The sequence below is a fragment of the Neofelis nebulosa genome, chromosome 17 (assembly GCF_028018385.1).
Source record: "Neofelis nebulosa isolate mNeoNeb1 chromosome 17, mNeoNeb1.pri, whole genome shotgun sequence".
NCBI classification, from domain to species: Eukaryota; Metazoa; Chordata; class Mammalia; order Carnivora; family Felidae; genus Neofelis; species Neofelis nebulosa.
This window is the reverse complement of record NC_080798.1, coordinates 14,135,895-14,156,964: the sequence shown is the minus strand read 5'-3', so window position 1 is coordinate 14,156,964 and position 21,070 is coordinate 14,135,895. Positions and strand designations below refer to the sequence as shown.

General features: G+C 42.9%; 1 long non-coding RNA gene across 2 annotated transcripts in view; it reads left to right on the top strand.

The window, feature by feature from the left end:
• Positions 1–21,070, top strand: part of LOC131498957 (uncharacterized) — a 54,483-nt gene that overhangs the window by 23,049 nt on the left and 10,364 nt on the right. Inside the window, exons 3-5 of one of the 2 annotated variants that reach the window (XR_009255647.1) lie at positions 862–952; positions 14,776–14,924; positions 18,599–19,594. This is a non-coding gene — a long non-coding RNA (uncharacterized LOC131498957). Of the gene's footprint in view, positions 1–861; positions 953–14,775; positions 14,925–18,598; positions 19,595–21,070 lie in introns of those variants that run through there. The other variant, XR_009255648.1, reaches the window with a different exon arrangement.

Genomic DNA, 21,070 nt, shown 5'->3' with positions numbered 1-21,070 from the left:
ATTTTTGGGACAGAGAGAGACAGAGCATGAACGGGGGAGGGGCAGAGAGAGAGGGAGACACAGAATCGGAAACAGGCTCCAGGCTCGGAGCCATCAGCCCAGAGCCTGACGCGGGGCTCGAACTCACGGACCGCGAGATCGTGACCTGGCTGAAGTCGGACGCTTAACCGACTGCGCCACTCAGGCGCCCCTATTCAAATTTTATTTTTAAAGGTGTAAGAGTTTATGTATGCTTTTACAGTTTCTATATCTCATCCATAAATAAAAGTCAACCATGTGAAACAATACTTTCTCTTTTGTCTATAACACGTTTATAGGTTAAAGTTGCAGTTTATAGGCTAAAGATAATGAGAGGAAATGATTGGGGAAAAGGGAAGAAGTACCTGGTGCATCTTGATGAGGAAGCAGTCAATGAAGTCCCGAGGGTTTTGTGGGTCAAGAGATACTTCGTTGATCTTGACCCTCGAGGCAATGAAGTCCTTGAGCTCCTCTATCAAGTAGTAGATGCGATTGTGTCTTCCTGGCAAATATTGCATGACTCCAGAATACATGTCATATAGCTGTGGGGAATAGGCAAAGAGGGTTTGTCAACAATGGGCACCTGGGGTCACCATAGGCTGAGGCTGGAGCCAGATAGTCAGGCTGAACATCCAGCACTGGGTCTGAGGATTGGGTGAGTCCATTTGCTTCTTGGAGACTCAGGGCATATTGATACCTGCCTCCCTGGGCTGTGGGGAGGATTAAGCGAGGTATAGGCAGATGCTTAGTTAACTGAGATTGGGGGTGGGCAGGGAGGTGGCTGGTGGGCACCTGGGCCCAGGGTGTGCTCATCTCAATGAAACTCTCATTGATCATCTGCAGCAGCTTCAGGAACTGCTTGTCTTCATAGTCAAAGCGGCTTCCAAAGACGACAGAACTGATGACATTTGAGACAGTGCGGCTCAGGAAGAAGGTGGGTTCGATGGGGGAACCTGGGTGATAGAAATTGTCTATGTTAGAGGCAATGATTAGGAGCACAGGATGGGGAATCATTTAGTCACAGATATGAGTCCTGACTCCACTGGTTCATAGCATGTGTTAGTTACTTCATTTGTTTTGTTTTGTTTTGTTTTGTTTTTTTGTATTTTGAGTCTAGATTTCCCAGTCTGCAAATTGGTTTAGTAACCACTAAACCTGAGGCTTCAATATAATTATCCATGTGAAATGCTTAGCACAGTCCCTGCATGTAGTAAGTACTCAGAAAATGCTAGTGGAGTTTAATCATCACCTTTTGGCATTAGTATTTAATTAATTGTGCTTGTGCTGTAGAGTCACAGATTTGGGAAAGAAGTTGTGGTATGGGACACATTAGGGGAAAAAAGGATGGCTGAATTCTGTGTATCTCTATCAATGACTCCATTTGAGCTATTAAGAAAAATTTTCCCTTGGCCTCAGCTGCACCATTTAAAATAGGATTCTGGGGGTGCCTGGGTGGCTCAGTCAAACATCCGACTTCAGCTCAGGTCATGATCTCACTGCTCGTGGGTTTGAGTTCCACATTGGGCTCTGTGCTGACAGCTCAAAGCCTGGAGCCTGCTTCTGATTCTGTGTCTCCCTCTCTCTCTGCCCCTCCCCTGTTCATACTCTCTCTCTTTCTCTCAAAAATAAATAAACATTAAAAAATAATTAAAAAAATTAAAAAATAAAACAGGATGCTGGATTGGGGGACAATTTCTCCAACACAACGCTTCATAGTCACAAATACACAATTTTGCAAATAATTTCTGGGGGTACATGAATGTTCAAAGCCTTTATGTAGACTGTTTAGCATCCATGAGACCCAGAAGAAAAATCTCTGATTTTGAGAAATTTATCTATCTCTTATCTATTCATCTCTGTAGTTCTTAGCTTCCATGTCTTTTCTTTTCCAAATCCCATTGGTTCCAGACCTTATTTTGGGGCAGCGATCAGACTCCTTAAAAAATATAATCAAATGGGCTTAAGAGTTTCAGATCTGCAAGATGAAACAATTCTAAAGATCTGTTTCACAACAATGTAAATCTACTCAACACTGAAAAGTACACTTAGGAATGGTTAGGATGGTAAAAATTTATGTTATGTTTTTATAACAATTGTATGTATGTGTTATATGTATACAGATATATGTAATTAAATTTGATCCTGTCACCAGAAAAAGGTGCTAATTTACACATTGTAAAAGTCTGCATATGATTTCAAGAGCTCATAAAATTCTTGAGATCCACTGATTAAAGCTTCTGCACAAGTGGTCTTGAAGGGTCTTTCATGTTAACTTTTAACATGGAACCTGGCTGGAAATCTTAGTGAACCCTTAGTCTTTTTCATCCTTTCCCATTCTAGAGCTTTCTCCCACCAAGGCCCATCTTCTCACGACTGAGCTGTCTATAACCATTCAGTCATCTTGTAGCCCTGCCCCTTGTGACCTCCATACCCTTGGTCTTCCGTAATTCTTCTAGTAAGAAGCCAGCCTCCTCCTGGATCCGCTCCTCAATGCTCCGTTTTCCCATCCCGAAGTCCCGAAGAATGGTCAGGGAGAAGCGTCGGAGAATCCTCCATCGTTCTCCATTAGCCAGAGCTACACCTGCCAGAATCTCCATGTCAGCCTCCTGCCTCCCCTCCCCTTCCTGTGTCCAACTCTGTGATACACAAGGATTGGGATAAATTATGAAAGCTCTAGACTCTGCTCTCAAGGAAGCCCCTCCCAACTTCCTAGGCTTGATGGAGAGACTATGGTTCCCTCCCTACAGGACCTCAAAAACAGTCTAGGATTGAGATGGAGGGAAAGGAAATTAGGCTGGCAATGATTGGGGGAGATGAAGGAGAGTTTCTTACAGGATAAAGACCCAGAACAGGATAAATAACTGGATGGTTGCATAGGAATGTGGAGGGAGGTACAGATAGAATGCCATACACAATATCCTGGAATGGGGGACTACTTCTATTTTCTCATACCATTTGGATTCTCTAGACATAAGCATGCATATACACAGAAGCTTACACCTGTATATCAATATACCTACACAAAAGGAATTCCCTTCTAGTAAGAAACATTTAGAAATTACTAGATGTGCATGGATTGATGAATTAATGTTTGGAAACTTAATGAATTATTTCAGTGGATTAATGAATGGAAGGAAAAGCTTTTGACTGGAATGACTGATGAATGGAGAAAGACTCAATGGATGAATAAAGAGTTAATAATAGATAGTTTGAGATAAGAGGATAATTGGTTGGAAAGATATAAGGATGGAAAGATTAATAGATAAGTGAATGATGGAAGGATTAATGAATGAATGGATGAATGATGGATAGAGGGGTAAATGGAAAGTTAATTCATAGATGTCTAGATAAATTGGATAGAAAGATATTTGTATAGATGCTTGGGTGGCTTAGTTGGTTGAGCATCTGACTCTTGATTTCAGCTCAGGTTATGATCCCAGGGTCTTGGGATCAAGCCCCCGTTTGGCTCCACACTGAGTATGGAGGCTGCTTAAGACTCTGTCTCCCCCTCTGCCCCTCTCTCTTGCACATGAACTCTCTTCTCTAAAAAAATAAAGAAAGAAAGAATAAGAAAGGCTAATTAATAAATGGATTTTTTGGTGGATGTATGGATCAATGGAAAAGTGGATAAATGGAAGGAGATGTATGTGGATGGATGGATAGAAGGAAGTATGGAAAGAAGAGCATGACACAGCTTGGAATTGAAAGGTGTGGGCAGTTAGAGATGAGTGTATAGATAACACTAAAAAGATATCTACTTAAATGGAGGCGGCAGAGACCTATGGGTTGAGTGTGTGTATATGTATAGAGAAATAAGAAGTTTGGCTATAAGGGCTTCAGTGGATACGCATTAAAAACAAAAGTAATGGAGCTGATACTCAAGAATCAGAGGGCTTAGGTTCAAAACAAAATGGTTCTGGGGCGCCTGGGTGGCGCAGTCGGTTAAGCGTCCGACTTCAGCCAGGTCACGATCTCGCGGTCCGTGAGTTCGAGCCCCGCATCAGGCTCTGGGCTGATGGCTCGGAGCCTGGAGCCTGTTTCCGATTCTGTGTCTCCCTCTCTCTCTGCCCCTCCCCCGTTCATGCTCTGTCTCTCTCTGTCCCAAAAATAAATAAAAAACGTTGAAAAAAAAATTAAAAAAAAAAAAAAAACAAAATGGTTCTACCACTTACTATATAATATTACCTAACCTTTCTCACCCTCAGTTTCCTCATTTGCAAAATTAGTAAGACATTAATATTCTCTCAAAGGAGTCAATGTAATAATTCATGTAGAGCACTTATCAAAGAACTGGGGACATAGGGAGTGTATAATCATTTTGTTGTTGTTGTTACTTACCATAACCTTGGAAGTTTCGCTCTATTGAAGCCAGTTCTCCACGGCCACTGAACTCATCAGCTCGGTCTACCAGGGCCTCCTTCACTGCCTCATGTCCACACAAAACAACTACAGGCCGTGGACCCATGTACACAGTGAAGACTGGGCCATACTTCTCCCTGAGCTAGGAGTGAAGGAAGACATAAGAAGAAGGAGCTATCTGGAGCACCAAGTATAGACCAATCAAGGACTTTAGGGGTGGAAATTTCAAGGGAACGTAAATGTGGGAATAACAGATAAAAGTGAGTCTTGGGCTTGGAAGGACTATTGAGAAAAAGGCACAGATGCCTTGGATCCTGTGATCCTGGGTAAGACACCCCCCCCCCCAACACCTCCATAATTATGCCTTAGTTTCCTTATCTGTAAAATGGTGGGCCTGGGTGAGCTAAGCTCCAAGATCTATGCTTCTCTATCTGCAATGTTTAATTTCTAGAACCTTAAGATTTCATGATACTGAGTGTCAACGTTCTAAGATCATCAGAGAGCATGAGTTCTTGTGTTTAAGGGTGTAAGGTGCTGTGATTCCAAAGTCCTGAGATTGTGAGAGTCTTAAGTTCCAGTGTGCCAGGAGTCTGTGTTTCCAAGAGTTTAAGATTCTGCAATTTCAGTATTCTAAGGTTTATGAAGTCTATGTTTCCAAGAGTCTGTGTTTTGGACATTAGAAGGTTATACATGTTTCTATGGAATTCATTGCTTTTGGCTCTGTGAGAGGAGTAGCCAGACTTACCTTCATGAAAGACTGAAAAGTGGCATCAGTACGGACTTGCAACAGGTTCCCCAGGAAAGGTATTGGTGTGGGACCAGGGGGCAGCTTCCCCCCCTTGTGTCTCCTTTTCCAGGCAATGAGGATAAGTAGGCAAGACAAGGAGAGTGCCAGAAAGATGGTGAAGGCCCCTCCTAGCTCCATGGTGCCAGGTTGAAGGGTTGTGTCCAGGGCACCAGATCCTTCTTAAATATGTTCTGGAAAATCAGCTATGCAGAAATCTGAACACCCTGAGATTCAAGTTTTCCGGGTAGGGATGCCATTAGAGAGGATATTGCTTTATCTGGAGGGTGGTTATATAACCTATAATCACCCATCTGAATAAAGGTGGATTGAATTCACCCAGGGAAATCCAATGGGGACATCCCTCTTTCTTTATATTTCCAGTCCCCCAGCTCAACCTAGTTCAACATGTCCTGGTAGGATATGGGAGGCAGTTGAACATCATTTTTAGGCTGTTGTGTTTAGGAATCAGATAATCTGGGTTCAAATTTCAGCTCCACCTTTTCTTCACTGGGTAGGTCGCCTAACCTTCTTGGCCTCAGTTTCCCTATCTGTCAAAAATAGGGTAACCACACTGTCTTAGAAAGTCTTGGTAGAGAACAAAGATGACTCCTTTCTCTTTGCCAGACCCTAATTCATCAATTAAAAAAAATACAGTAAGATGAAGATTTGGAATAGAAAAAGAAATTACTCACTTGAAAGGGTTTTATTCAACAAGTTATCTTATTTCTACTCAAAGTGCTACCATTGCTAAATGGTAATAATCAAAGATTACTTGGGTTGATTTAGCAGGACTTTGCTGGTGTGTGTCTGTGTGTGCACATTTATTTTCAAAGTCTAAGATATAGAGGCCACCTCTGAGCCCCACCTCTAGAAACATGGCCTACTGATTGCTGTCTGTTTATCTAAATAAACGGTTTTCAGCACTTTTTGTACCAAATATCTGCCAATCTTCTTTACTGTTCTGAAACAAAATTCCTGGGTATTATATCCTACCTATACATGTTATTAAACAAAATCAAATGCCCTTCTCATGTGTCCAGATTCTCAGACTTGGAAAATAAATCCCTTAGCAAACCTGCAGGTTTTGGAATAAGACCTGGCTGGCTGGGCTGAGGTATGCTGTGTCCAAGAGAAGTGGTGGGGATTCTGTGAAAACTGAGTGACTCCCAGTGCACCACCTTTTGGATCTTCTATGGGCCACCAGGATGTCTTTTGTGGGGTAAGAGTTAGCTTTAGGCTGCCTCCTATGACCCTCACGGTTTTGGCTTTTCCCTTCCATTCTGACCTCCTCCCCGACACACACATACACTTACACCCATTTGAGAATAGTCCCTTAATTAATTGTCTGTGATGGTGGTGGTTGAGTCTGGTCTTTCTCTTCAGACAGGAAAAGAGAAAGTGTCTTTAGAACAGCCCCCTTCACCATCCCACTCTAGGCAAGAAGCCAGGAGGAGAGACACTTGAACTAAACGGTGCAAGCAAGTTAAAGAGGAAAATTAACTGCAGAGAAATGCATGGACAGGCAGATTGTGCCAAGATAGAGACCAAGACTGGAGAGAAACAAAGGAGAAAAGAAAGGTGCAGAGAAACAGAACCAGAGTGAGATCAAAATAGAGTGGAGAGAGACAGAGAATGAGCCAACTATAGGTATCAAGGAAGACACAGAGACCAAATGAAATTCAAAGAAACAGAGAGAAGGAGAGACAATCAGAAAAAAAAAAAAACAACAACAATGAAGCTTCAGGAGACAGACCTAGAGACTGAGAAAGAGAAACATGGCCAAGAAAGAAGAAACAAGAGGAACCTAGAGAGCTAGCGCCCCCTCCCTCTCTCCTCCTCCCTCAATCATTATCAAAAACCCATTGACTCAGAGGCGGAGATGGTCAGGGAGACAGGTCAGAGAAACAAAGAGATACGGAGACAGAGAAACACCCAGAGCAAAGTGAAATGGAGAAACAATGATTTGAGCTTCACAGGGTGTGTGTATGAAATGGAGCCGGGATCCTTTTATGCCTAGCCATCTGCCTCTCTTTCTGGGACCAAGACATGCTATGATGCTACCAGGGATGTCATTATTTATTTATTGTCATCTTTGTGCCAGGCACTGAGTTGTGTGCCTAACAAGCAGGATACCTTCTAACACAAATGAGCAGCTTACACGGCAGGGCACGTGGATAATGGCATACGGGAGGCAACACTCTAGGAGTCTGGAGACTGACATGAAACCCTTAGGAAAGTGAGCCTCTCCCTCCTGGAGCCTTCCTCCTCTGTATTTGGGATATGATAACATGAGTACCTCCTTCATAGGATTTTTGAAGCTTGCCACAAAATAAAGAGCTCAACCGATGTGAGGTTTTTAGCATCATTAGATGGTTGTAAAATAGCATGATCCTAAGATTGTCTGAATACACCTTGGACAGTATCTGTGCCTCAGTTTTCTCATCTGGAAAATGGTACAAATGATTGTATTGATCTTTTGGGGTTTGGGACTATTCAGTGAGTTATGGCACACAGCAAGCACTTAACAAATTAGTTAAAATGAAAATTACAGCACCACTGGTCAAGGAGCCAGGACCAGGAAAAGCTGAGTGGAGAAAGGACATGGAAATCTGGAGAAATTGCTTTTGGCTGTGGTAGAAGGGAGAATGCCTAGAACTGATTTTTTTTTTTTTTTTAAGGAGGCAAGATAAGTGTCTGGGAGATCATCATGCATCATCTAAGAAGACTCATTATGGGAGGTGTTTTATGGAATGGTTCCAAGACTGAGATAAACAACTTCTCCAAGTTGGCATTTTTAAAAAATTTTTATTTTTTAATGTTTATGTATTTTTTTTTAATTTTTTTTTCAACATTTTTTATTTATTTTTGGGACAGAGAGAGACAGAGCATGAACGGGGGAGGGGCAGAGAGAGAGGGAGACACAGAATCGGAAACAGGCTCCAGGCTCCGAGCCATCAGCCCAGAGCCTGACGCGGGGCTCGAACTCACGGACCGCGAGATCGTGACCTGGCTGAAGTCGGACGCTTAACCGACTGCGCCACCCAGGCGCCCCTGTTTATGTATTTTTGAGAGAGAGAGAGAGAGAGAGAGAGAGAGAGAGAGAGAGAGAGAATGAGCAGGAGAGCAGCAGAGAAAGAGGGAGACACAGAATTGGAAACAGGCTCCAGGCTCTGAGCTGTCAGCACAGAACCCGATGTGGGCTCAAAGCCATGAACCTGACGCGGGGCTCAAAACCATGAACCACGAGATCATGACCTGAGCTGAAGTCAGATGCTTAACCAACCGAGCCACCCAGGCGCCCCAAGCTGGCAATTTTCTAAGATTCTGTGGTTCTCAGAATCTGTTCTAATTTTTGAGATTCTGGAATTCTATGATTTTCAGCTTTCGGTGATCTGTGGGTTCTTCCAGTTGGAAGTGGAGATGAGCTTTAGAGAAGGGAGGAACTGTGGGGAGAGGGGCAGAATGACTTCTCACCTCCTCCTGGATGTTTTCAGCAGCAGCAGGAAGGTACAGCTGGTGCATACCTGTTGCTCTCCTTCACAACCAAAATAAACTCGTAAAGTCTTAGGAACCACATTCTAGATGGTGACTGTGGTGTAGGGATCATTTTTCTGTTGGAGAATGGGAAGGATAGTAAATGGGGCTTCTGAATTTCTTTTCTTCTGCTAAGAAAAATTATTCAGAAATTATTCAAAAACAATCTAATAAAGAAAAAAGTGATTATAGGACTTTTTCATGTCAAGCTAGGCATACTTTCTAACAGGTCCATTTAAAGATAATCTCATTCCGGGGCGCCTGGGTGGCTCAGTCGGTTAGACGTCTGACTTCGGCCCAGGTCACGATCTCACGGTCCGTGAGTTCGAGCCCCACGTCGGGCTCTGGGCTGATGGCTCAGAGCCTGGAGCCTGCTTCTGATTCTGTGTCTCCCTCTCTCTCTGCCCCTCCCTCGTTCATGCTCTGTCTCTCTCTGTCTCAAAAATAAATAAACGTTAAAAAAATTAAAAAAAAAAGATAATCTCATTCCAAAATTGGAATGTTACTTTGTTTACACAATTAACCAAGGTCCAAGGTTTTTACAATTCTGCCAAACAGCTAAGTCATGATGACTATCTTTTCTGTTTGGTAGAGATAGTGACCCTCCACCAAAATTAAAAAAAATAATAATGCCATAAAATCAGACAGTAGTAATTTTGTGTTTAACTCAGAACTTCTTTTTTTTCCTATAAAAAATCCTAGTGTTGCATTTGTCTTTTGAACCAGCTTTGTTTACATCTGGTTCCCTCATTAATGGATTAAATAATCTTTGTCACATGTACATCTACTTTGAGAATTATGTTCTTATCATTTTGAGAATTATCCTTCCTTTATTTTCCTCATTTTCTTCTTCTCTTCCTTCTTGTCTCCCTTCACTTTTCCCCTCCCTCCATTCCCCCCCTTCTTTTCATCTCTTTCTCTCTCTATCCTCCTTCTCCCCTCTCTTCCCTCTTTTGAAGACTCTCCTCCCTAGCTTCCTTCTTTCCTTGATTCTCTCTCATCTCGCTGCTTCCCCCATTTTGTCTTTCCTCTCTTCTTTCTTTCTTCCTCCATCTTCCAACCCTTCCTCGACCAAATGGTGTAACATGTGCATATCTGTAATGCCAGAAGAAGATGAAGAAGAGAGACATAACGGGACAGTGAAAATATTACAAAAAAGAATGGCCAAGTTTTTTTTTCCCCAAAAGTAGCGACAGACACCAAACCACAGATTCAAGAAGTTCAAAGAACACCAACTGAGTAAATACCAAAAAGCCCACATGTAAGTGTATTATATTCAAACTTCAGGAAACCAAAGACAAAGAAAAAACTTTGCAGGAAGCCAGAGGAAAAAATACACCTTACCTATGAGGAACAAGGATAAGTACAACAAACTTTTCTCAGAAATCATGCAAGCAAGAGGGGTGCCTGGGTGGCTCAGTCAGTTAAGTATCTGACTCTAGGTTTTGGCTCAGGTCATGATCTCATGGTTCATGAATTTGAGTCCCACACTGGGCTCCTCACTGACAGCGTAGAGCCTGCTTGGTATTTTCTTTCTCCCTCTCCCTCTGCCCCTCCTGTCTCTCTCTCAAAATAAATACATAAACTTAAAAAAAAAAAAGAAATCATGTGAGCAAGAAAAAAATGGAGTGACATCTTTTAAGTGTTGACAGAAAAAACTGTCAATCAAGAATTCTATATACAGTATTCTGTATACTTTTGAGTGAAAACATCATTCAAAAGTAAAGGAGAAATTGTAATAGTGATGTGTGTGTGGCAGATGGTAGCTGTATGTGTGGTGAGCATAGCATAATATATAAACATATTGAGTCACTATATTGTACACCTGAAACTAACGTCATGTTGTGTGTCGACTAAACTCACATTAAAATCATTTTTTAAGTAAAGGATAAATGAGCACGGTTTCAGTTTGGGATGATGAAAAAACTGGAAATGGATAGTGGTGATGGTTGCACAACATTGTGACTGTACTTAATGTCATTATACTGTACACTTAAAAGTGATGAAAATGGGGCGCCTGGGTGGCGCAGTCGGTTAAGCGTCCGACTTCAGCCAGGTCACGATCTCGCGGTCCGTGAGTTCGAGCCCCGCGTCAGGCTCTGGGCTGATGGCTCGGAGCCTGGAGCCTGTTTCCGATTCTGTGTCTCCCTCTCTCTCTGCCCCTCCCCCGTTCATGCTCTGTCTCTCTCTGTCCCAAAAATAAAATAAAAAACGTTGAAAAAAAAAATTAAAAAAAAAAAGTGATGAAAATGGTTTATTTTATGTTACATATATTTTACCAAAATGTAAAAATGAAGGGCAAATAAAGACTCTCAAAGACAAAAACAAAACAAAACAAAAAAACCAAAACGAAACAAACTAGGGCTGGGGGAAAGGGGTTATATTGCCCCCATACTTATCCTTATAAGAAATATTAAAGGAAGGGGCTCCTGGATGGCTTAGTCAGTTAAGCGTCAGACTTCGGCTCAGGTCATGATCTCACGGTTTGTGAGTTTGAGCCCCATGACGGGCTCTGGGCTGACAGTTCAGACCCTGGAGCCTGCTTCAGATTCTGTGTCCCCTTCTCTCTCTGCCCCTCCTCTGCTCATGCTCTGTCTCTCTCTCAAAAATAAATAAACATTTAAAAAAATTTTTAAAAAGGAATATTAAAGGAGGGGCACCTGGGTGGCTCAGTGGTTGAGTGTCCTTCTTCACCTTGGGTCATGATCTCTTGGTTCATGAGTTTGAGCCCATATCAGGCTCACTGCTGTCAGCCTGTCAGTGCAGAGCCTGCTTTGAATCTTCTGTCCCCCTCTCTCTGACTCTCCCTGACTTGTGTTTTCCCAAAAATAAATAAATATTAAAAAAAAAAAAGAAATGTTAGAGGAATTTCTTCAGTCAGAAAAACATGATTAAGGTCGAACTTGTATCTACAAAATACATGAAGAGAGTTAGAAATTTAATAAATAAAGTTTCAATATATAGTATTTTTTATTTTTGCTTTTTGCTTTTAATTGCCACCCAAATAACTATTTAAAACAAAAGCAGTAATAATGTATTGGGTCCTTATAGCATATGTGGAAGTGAAATATATGACAATGATGGCATAAGAGATAGGAAGGAGGAATTAGTAATATACCATCTAAGGTCCTTTCACTGCACACAAGATGGTATAGTTTTATTTGAAAATAAAGACCTACAATTTAACATTGTATATTGTCTGGAGCAACCACTAAACTTTTTTTTAAAAAAAAGGTATAAATAATATGTCACAAGCATAAAGAGAGTGGTATCATAAAATATACTCAGTTAAAATCAGAGCAGAAAGAAAACACAATATAACCAATATAAAACACCTAGCAGATGGTAAATTTTAATCCAAATACATCAATAACCAGCTTACATGTCAATGGTCTAAATATACTAATGAAAGAGGCACCTGAGTGGTTCAGTTGGTTAAGCATCTGACTCTTGATTTCAGCTCAGGTCATGATCTCACAGTTGTGGAATCAAGCCCTGTGTTGGGCTCCGCACTAAGTGTGTAGCCTGCTTAAGATTCTCTCGCCTCCTCTCCCTCTACCCCTCCCCACTTGTGTGTGTGTGTGTGTGTGTGTGTGTGTGTGTGTATGCACATGAGTGCTCTCTCTCAAAAATAATAAAATAAAATAAAATAAAATAAAATTTAAATATACTAATGAAAAAACACAGATTGCCTGATTGGGTAAAAAAGTAAGACTCAACTATATGTTGTCTTTAAGAAATCTGTATCCAACATAAAGACCCAGATTAAAAAATCAAAATAATGAAGAAAGATATACTATGAAAGCCTAATTCAAAGAAAGCTATAATAGCTATATTAATTTTGATTTAAACTGTAGATTTCATAACAAAAAAAATTATCAGAAAGAAGGATGTTACATAATAAAAAAGAAGTCAATTCTTCATGAAGACAAAACAATCCTAATTAATATAATAACATATTATATAATAACAGAGCTTCAAAATATACAAGACAAAAACTGATCTGAAAGGAGAAAGAGAAAAATCCCCAAATATAGTTGGCGACATCAACATTCCTCTCCCAATAATTGATAGAACAAGAAGGCAGAAAATAAGTAAGGTTATAGATGACCTAAATGGCACCATGAACCAATTTGACCTACTTGGCATCCATAAGACTCCATCCAACAATAGTAGAACACACTTTCTTCTCAAATAAACATGAAACACTCACTAAGATAGGCTATATTCTTGGCTATAAAGCAAGTCTTAACAGATTAAAAAGAATAGAAATAATATATTGTGCATTCTTGGACCATGAAGGGAATTAAACTAGAAATTAATAAGAGGAAATATGTTTTTTTAAATGGAGATTAGGGGCACCTGGGTGGCTTAGTCGGTTAAGTGTCCAACTTTGGCTCAGGTCATGATCTCGCGGTTCTTGAGTTTGGGCCCTGCTTCGGGCTCTGTGCTGACAGCTTAGAGCCTGAAGCCTGCTTCAGATTCTGTGTGTGTCTCTCTCTCTGCCCTTCCCCTGCTCGCACTCTGTCTCTCTCTCTCTCTCTCTCAAAAGTAAAGATTTTTAAAAAATTAATGGATATTAACACTCTTCCAAATAATCCATCTGTCAAGCAGACAGTCGCAAATGTAACTTACAAATATTTGAACTAAATGAAAGTCAACATTTGTGGGATATAGTTGAAATAATGCTTACAGGGACTCTGTAACACTGAAAGCATATATCAGAAAAGAAGAAAGATCTAATATCGATAACCTAAGTTTTCATCTTAGGAAACTAGAGAAAGAAAAAATTAAATCTAAAGTAAGGAGAAGGAAGTAAGTAATAAAAATTAGAGCAGGAACCAATGAAATTGACAGTAGGAAAAAAATGGGATCAATAAAGTCAAAAGCTGATTCTTTAGAAAAGACCAATAAAATTGATATAGCCAGTTTAATGGAGATAAAAAGGAAAAAGACACAAATTACCAATATCAGGAATGAAAGAGGAACATCAGTACTGATCCACAGACATAAAAAAGATAGTAGGGGGTGCATCTGGGAGGCTCAGTCAGCTGAGTGTTCCACTCCTGATTTCAGCTCAGGTCATGATCTCAGTTTGTGGGATCTCAGTGGGAGCTGTCAGTGCAAATCTTGCTTGGGATTTTCCCTCTCCTCTCTCTTTGCCCCTCCTCTCTCCCTCCCTCTCTAAAGAAATAACTAAATAAATAAACAGACATTTTTTTTTAAAGATAGTAGAGGACTTTTGCAACAACTCTATGTCTATAAATTTGAAAGTTTAGGTGAAACATACCAATCGTTCGAAAGATGTAAACTACCAAAACTCACAAAAGAAGAAACAGATAACCTGAATGACCCTATGCCGATTAAAGAAATTGAAGTTGTAGTTGAAAACCTGAAGAAGAGGGAGGAAGAGGAGGAGGAAGAGGAGGAGGAGAAGGAGAAACAGTAGTAGTATGTGGTACTGTATAATATGTATAATGAATTTGGTAGCATTTTTTCCTTACTTAATAATATGGTTACTACATTGACTTTTTGTGGTGTTGATCTAAAGAAAGGGAGAAAGTTACCATGTCCATGGATTAAAGACTTGATATTGTTAATTGTTTTTAATATTTATTTGTTTTTGAGCGAGAGAGACAGAGCATGAGCAGGGGAGGAGCAGAGAGAGAGGGAGACACAGAATATAAAACAGGCTCCAGGCTGTGAGCTGTCAGCACAGAGCCCAACGTGGGGTTCAAAAGGCAGGATCATGACCTGAGCCAAAGTCAGATGCTTAACCGACTGAGCCACCCAGGCATCCCTGGTTTGGTTTTGTTTTTTAATTCTTTTATGAGAGAGAGAGTGTGAGTAGGTGAGTAGGGGAGTGGCAGAGAGAGAGGGAGACAGAGGATCTGAAGTAGTCTCAGCACTGTCAGCACAGAGTCGCTTGCAGAGCTGAAATCAAGAGTTGGCTCAACCCACTGAGCCACCCAAGCGCCCCTAATATTAGATTCTTAAAACATTTCTGAGTTTCTGTAAGAATAATATATTTTTATTAGTAGTATTTAACTGTTAGAATTTCTGTCCCTTTCTGATAGCTGGGATGTGGAATTGATGGCTGGAGCTCTAGCAGTCATTTGCATCATGACATGATCTTGGGAATGGAAAACACACATCATAGAACAAGAGAGAAGAGCCAGACCCTGTGGAGCACCCTACACTGACAACCTCTGAAAGTGTCCAATATGTAAGAGAATTACATTATCTTACTTAAGCCCCTGTTATTTTTTTCTTTTCTGGTTATTTTCAGGTGAACCCACCCTCCACCACACTCAAATGTGCATAGGTAATGAAAACAAAAGAAATGGTTGACCACAGCCAATTCCACTTAAAAAACTGAGGAAAGAGGTAGACTGTAAGAGACAATGGTAATAGGGGTGGATTTGTGAATGCTTCAATCAGAAAAACAGTGAGACCATAAGATAATTTATAATTCTGAAGGGGCTACTCTGGTGGAAACACCAGTCCCAGGGGAACGTATAAGGTATGCATGAAGGCCAAATGAGGGGAGTGGCCGATGAAGGACAGAGTGATGAGGGAAGAGATGGTGGTGAGGGAATGGCATGAGATGAGGCAGTGTCTTCAGGGAATTGCAAAGAGCTGATCAATTGAGGAAGACAAGAAAGGAGATTAAAAAAAAATATTTATTTACTTTTGGGCGAGTGCAAGCGGGGGAAAGGCAGAGCGAGGGAGACAGAGGATCCTAAAGTGGACTCCGTGCTGACAGGATGACAGTGCAGAGTCCCACTCGGGGCTCGAAACCACGAACTATGAGATCATGACCTGAGCGGAAGTCGGACACTCAACCGACCTAGCCACCCAGGTGCCTCAGAAAGGAGATTTTAATAAGATCCCAAGGGCTACGTGCTTGATTCCACAAGTTATTCAGCTAGTTGCTCTAACAAGCCCAAAATCTCATTATCTTAACACAAAAAGGTTTATTTCTCACTTATACAAGGCTCACGCTGATGTTCCTGCTCCTAACTTAGCTGCAAGGGATACTGGGAAATGTAATCTTGTGTGCCCAGGGGAAAGAAACAGCGTTGGCGAACGCTTAACCAGTCTCTGCCACGATGACATTTGTCATTTCCATTCCATCATGAGCTCTTCTTACTGCCCTGATAGAAAGACAAATACACGTTTTAACAGACTTTGAATTAATTTTGAAGCAGGACCATGTTTTACTGAATATGACCCTATATCCAAACTGGACTGCAAGGATATTTCTGCTAAGGGGGTCTTGCACATTATTTTAAGGATTTCACAGAAACTCTCTACTCCTAGTTATGGACCCTGGATTAAGATTTCCCTGGCAAGAGGAACTTTAATGACCTTTCCTATAAAGAGTCAGCCAGGGGCCCCAGCTTGTATCCAGGAACACCAAGCCCAGACCTTCCCAAGGAGACCAATTCACTCCAGACTTGATAAGACCCTGACCACGTGATTTAAGCTTCTCAGGCCTGACCCCATAATTTCCATATTAGTTTCTTAGGGTTGCTGTAACCAAGCACTAGAAACTAGGTGGCTTAAACAACAGAAATGTATTCTCTCACAGTTCTGGAGGCTAGAAATCCAAAATCGAGGTGTCAGCCATGCTCTCTCTGAAGCCTTTAGGGGATAATTATTCCTTAAGTCTGCCTGGCTTCTGGTGATTGCTGGCAATCCTTGGTGTTCCTTGGCTTCTAGATGCATTCTTCCAATCTCCACCTCCATCATCACATGGCATTCTCCTTGTGTGTCTATGCGTGACTTCACATTGTGTTCTCTCCGTGTCTGTGTCTCTATTTTCTCTTCTTATGACATTAGCCATTGGATTAGGGCCCACCCTGGTCTAGTATACCTCATCTTAAGTAATTATACCTGCAAAGACCCTGTTTCCAAATAATGTTCCATTTTGAGGTTCTGGTTGGACATGAATGGGGGCGTTACATACTATTCAACCCAGTACAATACCATATCCCTTTCCTCATCTTTTCTGCACCCCATACACATAGTCTCTCCTAGGACACCTCTAACAGAAGGCCAGCCTCTTTTTGGATCTGCTTTTTTCCCCCAACCTCAAATCCTGCAGAAAACTCAAGAGGTAGCAAAAGATCTTCCCATGTTCCCTGTTGACCAGTCGCACCTGCTAGCACCTTAATGTCTGTTTTTGCTTCCTCCTACTCATAGACCAGGGCTGGAGACATGCTAGGATCTGTCTGGGTCCTTCTTTTAAGGATCTCCCTCCTTCCTTAATGTGCCCAGATTCATGGCAAGCCATGCTGTAGGGAGAGTGGGGTGGGGACAACACCAGTCCCTGTGTCACATCCTTGTGAGGCCCCTTCTTCTTCATCCCTCCTTCTGTCTCTCACAGTCTGGGAGGCTGAAACCCAGGATAAGAGGACTTTGAGTAGAGAACATAGGGTGGTGGTTCAGGCGGTGATGGGGAGTGAGCTTATGTGGTGGGATGAGACTGGTGTATAATTGATGATGAGGAGCACAGCCTGGATCATCTGGAACCTCCTGGAAGCCCATTTCTGATTCTTCCTGCTGTGCTTTCTCCCCAGAAGGGCCCATCTCATTGTTCCTTCCAATCCCTTCCTCTTTTCTTCTAAAATTGGACAAGAAGATCAGACCCCAACTTTTTCACTCCTAAAAAAAAGTCAAAAGAGAGCTCAGGACTCAAGGAGAGGGTCACACTGGAAAAGAAGGAAAGTGAATCAGTCAGTGTGGAATTTCCTGATGAGGGCGACATGGAGAGGGGGAAGGATCAAAGCTGGTAGAAATGGATACAAGCAAGGACTGGGTGGAAGCATGTATGACTGAATGAGGGAAAGGAGGATGAATGGTTGGGAGGATGGACAACAGCATGGGTGGACAAATGGAGGAGAATCACTGGATGTGGGTGGATTGATGGATTAGCGAGTAGGAGGGTGGCAAATGTGCGGAAGGTTGTGTGGACTGGTGAAGGGGAGGATGAACAAATAAATGCACTGATAGATGGATAAGAGGACATAATGACAAAAGAGTGGATAGATGGCTAAATGGATGCCCAGTAGGAGAGAAGAATGGATGATACTAGAAAGGTTTGCCTTGTTGGATGTGAATGGAGGGAAGAATGCCTGTTGATGGGCAGAATGAAGGGAAGGTTGAATGAACCACTGTGGGGGGGTAAATTCTTTTTGAAAATGGTGCGGGATAGTTAGGGATTTCTCTGAGGCTGGAGGTGTATGGTTCCTACAGATTTGGGGCCGAGGGGTGGGTGTTCAGTTGTAGTCATAAGCGGAATAAATGTTGTATCTGTTAGTATCAGAGACCCAAACATAACAGTGGCTTATGCAAGATAACATATCTCTGACACGCCCGTTTGAGTGTCAGCAGTCAGAGGCTGATACGGGAGCTCTAGTGCTAAGAACCCAGATTTCATCCGTCTTTCACTCCACAATTTCCCAAGGCATTGCCTTGATTTTCCCAGCCCACCCTCTCATGCGCTGGGACTGCATTCCAACCAGCAGGGCAATGGAGCACGGGAGTGGAGGTTGTCACACATCACCCCTTCAACCCCAAATCTCATTTGGGCACAGTCTCAATGTCATGCCTAGTGCAAGAGAGGCTGGGGAATGCAGTCTTACTTTGGATGGTCTTGGGCTAGAAGGAGTAAATGGACATAGAGGAACAATGAACAATGTCTGCCTTGGGGATCAACTCGGAGCTGATAGGGAAACAAAAGAAAAACAATCTGCAAACAACACCGTTGATATTCAGCTGATGCACTCATTATTATGAAGGTCTGGAATAGTGAGTGGGGTCCCAGACAGGTTCCTGGACGTGGCAGAGATGAATACTTTGGGCAACTTGCTGTTTTTATTCACATGCTTTCAGATGGCAAAGATCACCAGGACAGACATGTGGCAGACAGGAAGAGGTAAAGACCTCTCAGATGTCCATGTTAGCAGGAAGAAGGAACCGTCCTTGGCCATGGGCCCTGGAATCAGAGATCCTGGGATTCAGCCTCTTCAGTAACCTGAATACCTTTGGATTAAAATCCTGGGGGTTGGATCCCACGTGGGAGTTGCCACAGGTGTGGAGTTTATGTAACTTCTAGTCTCCTCTGAGCTCACTGTTGAGTGCTGTGTCTTCATCCCCCGCCCCAGCCCCTCCTCACTCATGTCTGCACCCTCCAATTTTGAGAACAGGTCCAAGGTCACGGAATATTCTAGGGTCAGGGAGAACCAGGTTTGAGCTCTGCCTCTGCTTCTTTATTGGTGAGTGTGACTTTGAACAAGACACCTAATTTCTTTGAGCCTCAGTTTCCATTCCCATAAAATGAGATACCCATAACAGTACCTTCCTTGCCAAACCTGGATGTTTGTGCAGATTGGATGTATTTAAAGCTGTCAGCACTGTGGCATTACTATCACTCAACAACCAATTCTCTCTAATCCGGGGTCCTCAGCCCTTTGAAATCTGTTCTCAGGGAGGAATTTACTGTAACTGGGGACACTGGAGAGGGCAGAGAGACTGAGCAGGGCTGAGTGCAGATTATAGTCAGTGGCAGGTCATAGACAGACCACAGCACAGACCGCCAGTGGGTGCTAGACCAGCAGGGAGAAGAGGTGGGGGCTGCCCATTCCTGAGCATCTTCTATGCGCCAGCTCTGTGCTAGATTCCTAACTGTCACACTTATATGGATCTTCACGTCTTTGTGCATCATTTCCATTTTGCACATGGACAGACTGAGGCTTGCCCAGGTTACAGGGCTCTCAGGGGCAGAGTTAGGATTATTAGCACCTCAGTTTGCCCCTCCAGGAACTATCTCCCGCCAGTGACTGGCTTGGGGCTCCTGGGAAGATTTGGGGTGGGACCAGCTGGTATGTATCAGAGAGGGGGTAAGACCTAGGGAGACTATGAGTGGAGTGTGGAGGTCCCTGGTGCTGAAATGGGGGTGTTGGGAGGGTAGCTGCTTACTATTTTTCTCTGGTGGGTGGGAAAGTGACCTATAGAATTTTCAGGAGCACCATGGTGACCAAGAGTCCCCAGAAAGAAGGGAGAAAATAAAGCATTGTCTCCTTTGCTGAAGCTCAAAGTCAGTGGGCTGGGCTGGAAGCCAGGCGTCCTTCCTTCTGTCCTCAGAGACCCAAGCTCAGCTGAATTGGATGATTCTCCAGTTTCCATTGACACTTCATTTGCATTGTTTTGCAATTTTTCTAGGGGCTGAGGGACAGCCCAAGTGCTTGTCTATCTCCTCCTGGAAGCTCCCCATGACTGCAGGCTTTTGTCCTTCAAAAGCTTTGTCCTCAGCCCTCTGGTCTGAACTGTTTTATTCTGTCAACAGATGAGGGGGGCATTTACCCGATCTCTGCAGGAAGAATGAGCTGGGAGAGCATCTATGAGGCCAGGTTGGTGGACTGAAAAAAAAAAAAAAAGAGAGAGAGAGTTAAGAAGGGGGAGAAGAAAGAAAATTGTTCCTTCCTGGTCTCCTCCTCATCCCCCACTGCCCATATGCATAACAAACAATTACATAATCAGCCCCGTCTTACTTGGCAGGAGTCAGAAGGGGAGGGATCTGGGCAAAGAACATATGTAAGTAAGAAGAGAGCAAAGAAAGCAAGCTCAGGGTTACAGAAAGCAAGAGAAAGAGTGGCAGGGGACAGAGAGAGAGTGTCAGAGAGAGATGAGGAGAGAGAGAGGTGGAGAGGACAGGAGGGAGGGGTCAACTGGGACCCAGAGTGGCAAGGAGAAGGAATCAGAGGAAGGCACAAGACAGACAGAGCCCAGGAGGGAAAGACACAGACAGAGGAGGGAAGAGGTAGAGTTAGGGGACACTCACTCAGAGATAACGCAGACAAAGAGAGAGACCTGGGTACATGGAGAGATCTAGAGAAGCAAGAAATAGAGCCTGAGATAGAAGGTGAGGGAGAGGGACACAGAGACACAAAGAAGAGCCACAAGAGTCCAGGGAAGGAGACAGAGACCTGCCTGAGGCAGAAACAGAGTGACAGTGGGGACCAGACAGATGATCTCCTCAGAGGGCTGGCGACCTGGCCCAGCCTTGCTAACAGCCAGCAGACATTATATTTTTCTAGTAAGTTTTATGTGTCGGGCCCTGACAGACCTGATCCCTTGTAATCCCAACTACCTGCTTCAGTGACAAGGACAACAGATAACACTGACAGAGCCCTGACTATGTCTGGGAATGGTCTGAGCACTCTGCACACACCCAGCTGGTCCCACAGCAACCCCACACAGTAAGGGCAACCGTGACCTCCATTTCACAGAGGGGGAGACTGAGGCATGCAGAAGGTTAAGTCAAGGTCACTAGCGAGGAGGCAACACCCAGGCTGTCTGGCTCCA